This window comes from Saccostrea cucullata, unplaced genomic scaffold, assembly GCF_032062105.1.
Source record: "Saccostrea cucullata isolate Sc308-1 unplaced genomic scaffold, CSIRO_AGI_Scuc_v1 ctg1026, whole genome shotgun sequence".
In the NCBI taxonomy this organism is placed as follows: domain Eukaryota; kingdom Metazoa; phylum Mollusca; class Bivalvia; order Ostreida; family Ostreidae; genus Saccostrea; species Saccostrea cuccullata.
The window spans coordinates 63,466-72,983 of record NW_026938259.1 but is presented as its reverse complement, the minus strand read 5'-3'; positions in this window follow the sequence as shown (position 1 = coordinate 72,983).

The following is a 9,518-nucleotide window of genomic DNA, read 5'->3' as shown; positions in this document are numbered from 1 at the left end:
GCCCCGTGTAGCTAGGTCATAATTCTTGTACAACATGCATTTTTATATTAACAATCTTGATTTTTTTTCTTTTGTCAGTGTCAGTAGTTCAGCAATTTTTTTTAATCTTGAGAATGAAGTACATGTTTGCCAATAAAAGTTTACAAAAACTCTTTTTTTTCAAAAGGAACATTCTTTTCTATTTTCAATCAAGAAAATAAATTGAAGTCTATAATTTCTTCCAAATTGAGAATACCAAAAAACTAATATTTAAGATGTGTTAAAGATATGTGGATTTGATTTCTTTTATACCGAGTATATCTTCACATGTATTCTTAGTTAACTAATGTTGTCAATGAGTGTACGAATTATCTCAGTCTTGAAAAAAAATGTATAAATGTAAAGCTTGGTGTTTTAATGTAAGAATTATCTACGAAATTAATGTAATAAAAGATTTCCAACACTGTCAACATTTTCATTACATTCAATGACCTTTGGGAAAGGCTATCCCTAGTTTTCTGATCAGAAATTCTTCTCGTAGTCTACAGAAAGGTGTTTGAAATGATGGACTCTTTGTATGGTGATGAATGGTGTTCAATCTCTTCGAGAATTCTAACTTTCATTGACAAAATAGAATGATCAGGAAAATCAAAACGTTTGTATAGAAGCTGCTGATCTCATGATTTTGTTTTAAATCGATGATCTGTATTCTTTTGTTGTGATCCCTTTGTTTTGCCATGAAGATGTCCATACAGATTACATTCAATTTCATAGACAACATAAAAAGATTTACAGTTTAGATTTTCCAAGTGTTGGTAAAGAACTCTGTAAGATAAGATAAAATAAGATAATATTTATTTAAAGTCGGGTATATTAACAAATAACATTAGCTCTAAAGAGCTATTATCCGACTACTTTTTTTTAAAGATCAGTAAGAAACGTTTGTTATCAAAATGTCACGGGTTTTACAGTTTTTCAGAGAACATTTTTAAACAGAAGACATGGGATCAAAAAAGGAATCTTCAACTTTAATTGTAATAGAAACCTTACATGTACATTCTTTCAATTTTTTGTCCCCTGTCTGAAAAGTGGGGTTTGTCCGCCCGTCCGTCTAGCTGTCCGTCCGTCTTTCTGTCTGTCTTTAACGCTTTTGTTTCCACACGATATCTCGAGAACCCTTTAATGTTTAGCAATGAAATTTAGCATAGCAACTCCCTATGGACTAACGAAGAACTTATTGATTTTGAGGTCAAAAGGTCAAAGGTCAGGGTCATAAATAAGCAAATTCTGTCGGTTATAACAATTTCGTTTCCAAACGATATCTCCAGAACCCTTTGAGCTATTGCAATAAAATTTTACATAACACTCCCTGTGGCCTAAGGAAGACCCCTATTGATTTTGAGGTCAAAAGGTCAAAGTTCAAGGTCGTAAATTTATACATTTTCTCTGTGTGCAACAATATCATTTCCGGACGATATTTCAAAAAGATTTTGAGCTTATGCAATGTAATTTTATACCAAAACTCCCTAGGACCTCTCTAACCCCTCTCAAAGTGTCCCGCCCCGTTTGTTTTATTAGTATTTATAACATTACATGTCGCTATTTTTAGCACAGGGGCATGAGGAGAGTTATTGCAAATAAAACAGGTTCTCGGTGGAATTTATGTTCTTATTACATCTATTAATTAGAACTGTTTAATAAAGGCTAAATAAATTAAAAACCATGGATTGTGTAAAATTTTGACAATACCGAACATGAATATATACATGTATGTGACTTCACGTCTGCATATACTTTGTTCTAGGTAAAGCGACCTCCGTGGTCTAGTGGTATGTTTATCGCTTCCCACGTGAGAGGTCCCAAATTCAAGTCCTGGATGGACCACTTTTTTTAGAAATACTTATTTTTTTACTAAATGATAGTATTCATCACGCGAAATGAAAAATTTACGAAGTCTGACTTGTACAAATTCATAAAATCATTATTGCAGTGTGATAAATATTCCATAAAAAAAAATTATACACATAATAAAGAATAAGCAATTAAAACTTTATATCCATATTGGTACATTTTATTTGCTTCAGTATACATGTATACATTTAATAATTCTACAAATTCAGTGAGGGGGATCCGACCCCCCCCCCCTTCCCCCGAACTGCGCATGGTTTACTTTTTCCCAAAGCGGGGGACACAAATTCTCTGAATGAGCTTGTTGTATGAGCCATTGGTTTTATACGAAAATTAGGAATCTGTAGACTGTACGTATGACATATCAGGGTATGTTTAATATCTCTGAAGATTATCCGAGGGACACCGAATGAACTACTTGAGTCTTTATCTCTTATAGACCAAAAGCTGTGGCACCTTTTTTATACTGGGCGAGGCGCCTGTCAGTATCATTTCTTTATTCTGTATACTCATGAATGAATAGGTTCCAAACGACAAATACACATTATCTTCGGGGACAGACCGTCTACCAGCAGAGATACATGTTCGGTGGGTATAATAAAACATGTGAAGATAACCTGCAGTATTCAAAATCAAAAGTCTATGAAACAATACAAAATAGGAGCAGAGCAAACACGGACTTTTAAAGCATCAGTAGTGGGATCAGGTGCAATGGAGGAATGAGCATCCCCTTCTGACCAGTCACACCCACCGTTTGCTCCTTGTCATGATTTGGAAATAAGGGAAAATCCGTCGTCAATTCAGTGTAAATAATGGACTTAGAGTAAGTATGTAGTTTTGTCAGTCAGCATTTGACTCAATGATAAATTGTATTTGCTAACAAGGTCATTTCATTGATCATAGATCTTAAAAGAAAATGCTTATATTCTTGTTTCATCAAGTTGTTTGTCAATGACCTCGATTTAGATATTATTCATGCGTAGAGCATGCTCTTGTGTACAAATTCAACTTAGATACTGGTATATACACTCCGTATGCAGGTATATTCCTGCACAAGTAAGAGAAGTTGACGATAAATAAAATTAAAGTCATCACGTTTTTATAGAGCTTGGCTGTTAGGTTACCACTAATGTCATTTTCATTAAAATATCCAAATATGAAACAGATGTGTCAGACTCTGTTGTATCTTTTTTTAAATGACCATTGTATATTAACATTACCTCGTCGATATATCTAAATGTCAAACTGAAGGGCACAGCAATTAAGTGTTTACTTCTTTTCAGTAAGATCTTTACGTAAGATTTTGCTCAAATTCTGCTTCATATGAATACAAAAAAATTCTTCTTATAACGGGGCGCAAAATTGGAAATTCCAATCTATTGTTGGTAGTCCAGGTCTCCAAACACCACACAGATATTGTTATGCAGATGCTACACCATCTTTTGTCTCATTCAGAATACTTGTGTGCACAATCAGTGTGGTTTTTTTTTCAAAATAATTTTGCAAATGACTAATGACTAGGTCAGAAAATTGACGAGTTCCGTATTTATTAAAAAGTCAGCTGTAAATGATAGCAAAAGTTTAAACTTTGATTTACCGAGGAGAATGGTTGTGTATAAAGCTAAAAAGTGCTAAGTTTTAGGCTCTTGATTTTGGTGAAATATTATTTCAAGTTATCCCAAAGTGTGTTGGAAATTTTAAGCATCCACATCTCATGAACACCACTTATAAAGAATAAAACAAGACGGGATTTTTAAGGGACCTGCCCTAGGATTGAAATTCACAGAAAAACCTATGAAATCAAGAGATGTTTGTATAACACTTATGCCACCCTCCCGCTAAATTGAATTTTTTTTTTCTAATTTAAGTTCAAAAGAGCATAACTCAGTCAAAAATGTGGGGATCATACCGAAAACAGAATTGACCTAGATATCTATATAAAAAAAGTGTATATAAAATGTCATATCAGTATGTGCAACCTACTCTGCGAAGAAAATGAACGGATAGTGCTAATATTTTAGATCAGATCCCCATTTATACTTATTAATTAATAAGTAAATCCCTAATATGAATGATCAGAGAAGATGGTGTGAATACCTTTCACCACAAAATATAGTCTCTGGCTTAATATCTTACTTGAATGGAATTGAATCGCGATTCTTTTTTATTGAATATAATTCAATTTGTGTCATAGACTCCTGTTTTATGTTAAAACTCCAAATGACTCAGAATTATTGAAATAAAGATCCAGACCAAAATCTGCTCAAAAGCTCTTGATCGAACCTCCAAAACATAGGTCATCTAATAAAGGAGCACAGTTATAGTCCGTCGGTTTCTAACAGTTTATTGGAAGACCTCGTCTCCAGACCATAAACTGAAAACTTTGATTCCTAAAAAAAAGTGTAGTTGTTAAGTTACAAAAATTATTTCAAAAGTTACTAAGTATACTGATTTGAAAAGGATGTTGTCAATTAGGAACTCGAGAGAAGGATATGGAGAAACGAACAGTATTCAATCTCAAAGTCCATAAAACAATACAAAATAAGAGCACACTGAGAGAATTACCTAGTTGATTTAACTAGTGTGCCTAGTAAAACGTTCTTCGTGATTAGTAATCACTCTGTGTACTAGCTAACACAGTGAAACGTGGAGTAGTGGTCGTAAAGATACTTAGATACCTAGTAAAAGTTACTTAGAAATTCTTAGATTTACTAATGCTCTCTAGTAAATCTACCCAATATCTGGTAAAGCGACTTATGAGGTACTGAATATATGGACAGTAAATTTACTAGTCTTCCAAGTGACTTTCACTAGTTTTTTTTTTTCAGTGCAGAGCAAACACGGACCTACGAAACATCAGAGGTGTGATCAGGTGCAATGGAGGAGTGAGCATCCCTTGCTGACCGTCACACCCGCCGTATGCTCCTTGCCATTATCAGAAAATAACGGGAAAATCCGTCGTCAACTTAGTGTATAATGACTGGACTAAAAATAAGTATGAAAAACGTCAGTCAGAATGCATTTGGCTCAATGATCAATTGTATTGTCTGAAAAGGTCATTGTATCGACCATAGAACTTATGAAATGATGATTTTAAAAGAAATTGCTGATATTCTTGTTTCAACAACTTGCTTATCAATAATTTACGTCGTTTTAGAAATTGTTCATACATAGAGCATGCTCTTGCGTATCAAATCAACTGAGATACACACACTTCGTATACAGCATCGCCCCGTGGGGATCCGGGTTAGAATAGGTCCTCAATACCCACTTGCTTGTCGTAAAATGCGACTAAATGGGGCGGTCCTTCGAGGCCCCGTGTCACAGCAGGTGTGGCACGATAAAGATCCCTATCTGCTCAAAGGCCGTAAGTGCCGAGCATAGGCCAAAATTTGCAGCCTTTCACCGACAATGGTGACGTCTCCATATCAGTGAAATATTCTGCAATCATTTGTATACAGCATCCTTTAAAAATCAACTTCAGGGTACTTGTTAAACCACGCCTAAAATGTGCTTTATAGCACAAAGTCTTCGGAGGACATAACACAGTTAACCGCTGGAAATCTCAACAGAGTGTTCAGGTGCCAAGGAGGAGTAAGCATTCCCTGTCAAACAGTCAGCTCAGGTGTGCGAAAAACCTAATATAGAAATTCAAGTTTCAAGGCCGTTTCTGCGTAATTTTTTCCCACAAAATATCCTTATATTACTAGTATTCACATCATAATTTAATATCTGTCAAATTTCGTCAGAGAAATCGTTACTTTAAAGACAAAATTTCGAATTTAATGCACGATGGTGTATTTCCATTAAAAAAAACGTTACCTTAATTCCTCAGTTCTTTTTAGAAGTTCTGTAACACAAACATGTGAAAAACTTCTATTGTGATTTATTAAAATATCTTAATAATTACAAAACAAGAAAACTGTAACAAGTTACCTCTTTTTAAAATCATATAACATTTTTCAGCAGAACAAATTATACGCAGCATTTTATAGGAATAAGGAATTTACAACATTTTATCAAAACATTGGCATCACCTCATAAATACATATAATAGTTACAATATGTAGAAATACTAATATTGACAATACAATGCACAGATACTGGTAATGAGATGCAAAAATTACAATGATTGTGAAAAGGAGTGCTCTTATATTATATTTGTTTCTAGGACATCTGCATTTAGATTATCGGTAGGTAAGTATATACTTTTATTTGCGACGACTTTATTTCGCGATTTACTAGGGATAAACTTTTCGATAATATTTCGCGATAAAGACTTTTTGGATCTGTATTTAATGGCCAAATACACTTTAAGGACCAGTTTGCGGCGAGAAATATTCGCTATGATGAGGCTCTCGCGAACTTCGTGAAAATTTCTCGTACGCAAAAAAAAGTTGGTTTACAGACAATTAAGGCATAAACAAGGTTGCTCTTCATTTAAGAAATAAGTACTGCACACACAAACTTCCGCCGGAGTTCGTTTGCTCACAAACCTCTGTAGATGAGGCCTCTACGGGGAGTATGCTGCACACATATATCTTCTTTTTCTTTTATTCATGTTTCACTCTTACACAAATATGCAAATATCCAGAAATTATTTAAATCAAAATTTAATATATTTATAACGTCACATGAACAGTAGTGGTTCATGACAACATATATTGGCAATTTAAAATGACTATCGCAAATATTGATTGCACATGTTCATTTCATAATCCGATAACATAAATCAATAAATTAAATAGAATAAGAAACTAATATCTAGTACACAATAAAATGTTCAAAGAAACAAAATATGTAGATATACAGTCATGTAAATTAAAACAAATGTCTGCTTAAACAATGTAGAAATAGAAAAAAATGAAGATGTTATGCATATACTGGGATATCACTTATTTTTGTGGATGTTTAACATGTTTAATTTTCATTGTTTTTGAGCAAGGAGAGACCAAGAAATTATGATTGCCACGAAATGTAAAATTTAATATGTACACTACTAAAACATTCTCCATCCACGAAATCAAGTCTCCATAAACTAAGATGTTTTCCTAAAACCTCGAAAATTTGACCCAACGAAAATATGTGAAAAGAAACAGAATTAATTTAAAGTAAGCCAAACATATGTATAAACAAGATGGCCATGTATACAAGTGAAGCAAAATTTTCTTGACAATATTACATAGTGGGGCTTACTAACACTTTCAGCTTTTTTTTCTTCCTTCAACAGTATTAATCTCTGAACGAGCAAATAACATGTACAAAATGACAATCAAAGGTTAAGAATTCCTCTGTTATTAAGTATAATATCAACAGAAATGGCCTTAAGCACTTTAATGACATACTTATAATCGAACCTCAGAAGTCAAGTGTTTCACCTCCTGTGCAAAATTTTAAGGGTATAGAATTGAATTTTTAATTATCTTAATTATAAAATTTATGATTTAGCTTCGCAGACTTACTTGATTCATATGGTTGGGGACCCCTAACTGATCCTGACAATTTTCTCAAAGGGGAGAAAAAGCTTAGTCCAGATTAGTGGGGTCCCATTGTATAAAGTTTATTTTCTCCTAAAGAATCCTTTAAGCCCCCTTCCTTTTGATGCAGCTTTCGCCTCCTGTTTCTTCTGTTTCTCTTATTCCTTCTTTTTCCTTTTTTCTTCTTTCTTTCTCTCCTTTTCCTTTTTCTTTTCTTCCTTGTCATTGTCAAATTCTTCCAGAAAATTAGGATTTTGCTCCAACATGACTTCTATTTTGTTAAAATTGTTATATACTTAATTGTACTGAATGGAAATATAATTCTGTTGACAGGCGACATCATCGGATCAAACGAGAAACCAAGCTATTATTCAATTATTACACAGTACGTACGTGTAATTGCTGCAAAATGATTCATTACTGATCGGATTTTCTGGATTTGTTTTGACATTATTAAAAAAATAACAGAGAGAGAGAGAGAGAAAGTGCAAACGGTAAACAAATCAAAGTGGTTAAAATATGTAGATTTTAATGCTTGCTTGCTTTATTGAAAATTAAGCAAAACATTTCTAATGTTTTGGTCATTTTAAAAGCATAATTATAAGTGATGCACTATTTATTATCAAATATTATCAATGGCAAATTCTCAAAGTATTCATAAGTCAGTGATATTTATGAACAAACAATGCAAACACGTGCATCAAATCCCACAACGTATTAAATCATTATTCTATGTATTGTTTCAACAGCCTTAGATTTAAGGGTACACAGATAGGACGCTAGGTTTAGTTCAGGGGGAGTTCATTAATAACACAAGGCCTTCTAGCGATTCATCAGCTCTTTTGCAATGCCATTCATTTTATTCAAACAGAAACAGCCACCCTCTCTAGATCCAGACTTACAGCTCCAACATTGACGTTGTGGGGACGCGACACAACTTTCCGTAAACAAAATTGAATAGATTTGAAACATCTACTTAAAAAAACGAATTTTACGCTGTAGCCACATTTTGGTTTTCCACGTTTCTCAATTTTAACATTTATCTGTTAAAGATTGTATATACTTCATTTCCCATTAAACCATGTCTATATAGTTATTATTAAATGCTTTATAGCACGTGCTATATGGAATGATTCATGGGTTCAGCCACTTACATGTACCATGCACAGCTAAAAATTCTCTATTTCACGCTTAGTTTCGTTTTCTTACTTAATAATTACATTTTTCTTCATTTAATACCTTTGTTTTACTTAAAAATGCGTGATGATTTGAATTCATGGATGAAGAATCGTTGAGTATTAATGTATGTGTAACATGTATCATTTCGTGGTAGACTTGAATTCGTAGGTCTCTCTATACCTCGAAAACAACGAAAATTAACCCCCACGAAAATGTATGATTTCAGAGTATTTTCGTTTTTGTTTATTTCATGATTTCTTTTTTCTTTGTTTCAGAATTTCGATTTACTTAAAGATTTCGTTTTCCTTATTTCATAATTTTGTTTTCTTTATTTAATAATTTCGTTTTTCTTTATTCAATAATTTCCTTTTTCGTTATTTATATTTGGATGCACTTTTGGGTTTCTGTACATTACTGCCACATACCGAATCAACCAACAATGCCACTGAGTAAGAGAGATTTCCAGCAAGCAGTACGTCATGCAAATGGCATTCTACCTGTTGTATGTAAAGACTGTGTGTAATGCTAGGTAAATTTTTTTTATAATGTTTTATCAGATAAAATGGTTATTTAAAATAAAAATGAAGAATAAAACCCCATCAAAACCCACCAAAAAACAACATTTTTTACACCCAAACACAGATTTCAAGGAGAATAAAAGAACACGTGCTTTTTTCCTTCAGCAACATTTATTGACAAAAAAATATTTTTTATAAAAGTTATAAAGTTATTGGTAAAATAAAGTATTTCCTAAATTTTCATCGTGAACGAACTTCACATTTTCATGTGGGAAAAACACAAATACATTCAAACATTTTTCTTAGGAGTTATCACTTAACAACTTTTGAATAATTTGATGTAATATTTGCTTTATAATGGAGATTATATGTATCCTTCAATAAGAATTCATATTGACATTTTGTTTATAATTGTTACATCTCGGCATGAAGTATCCGATGGGAAAGGGGGAACTGA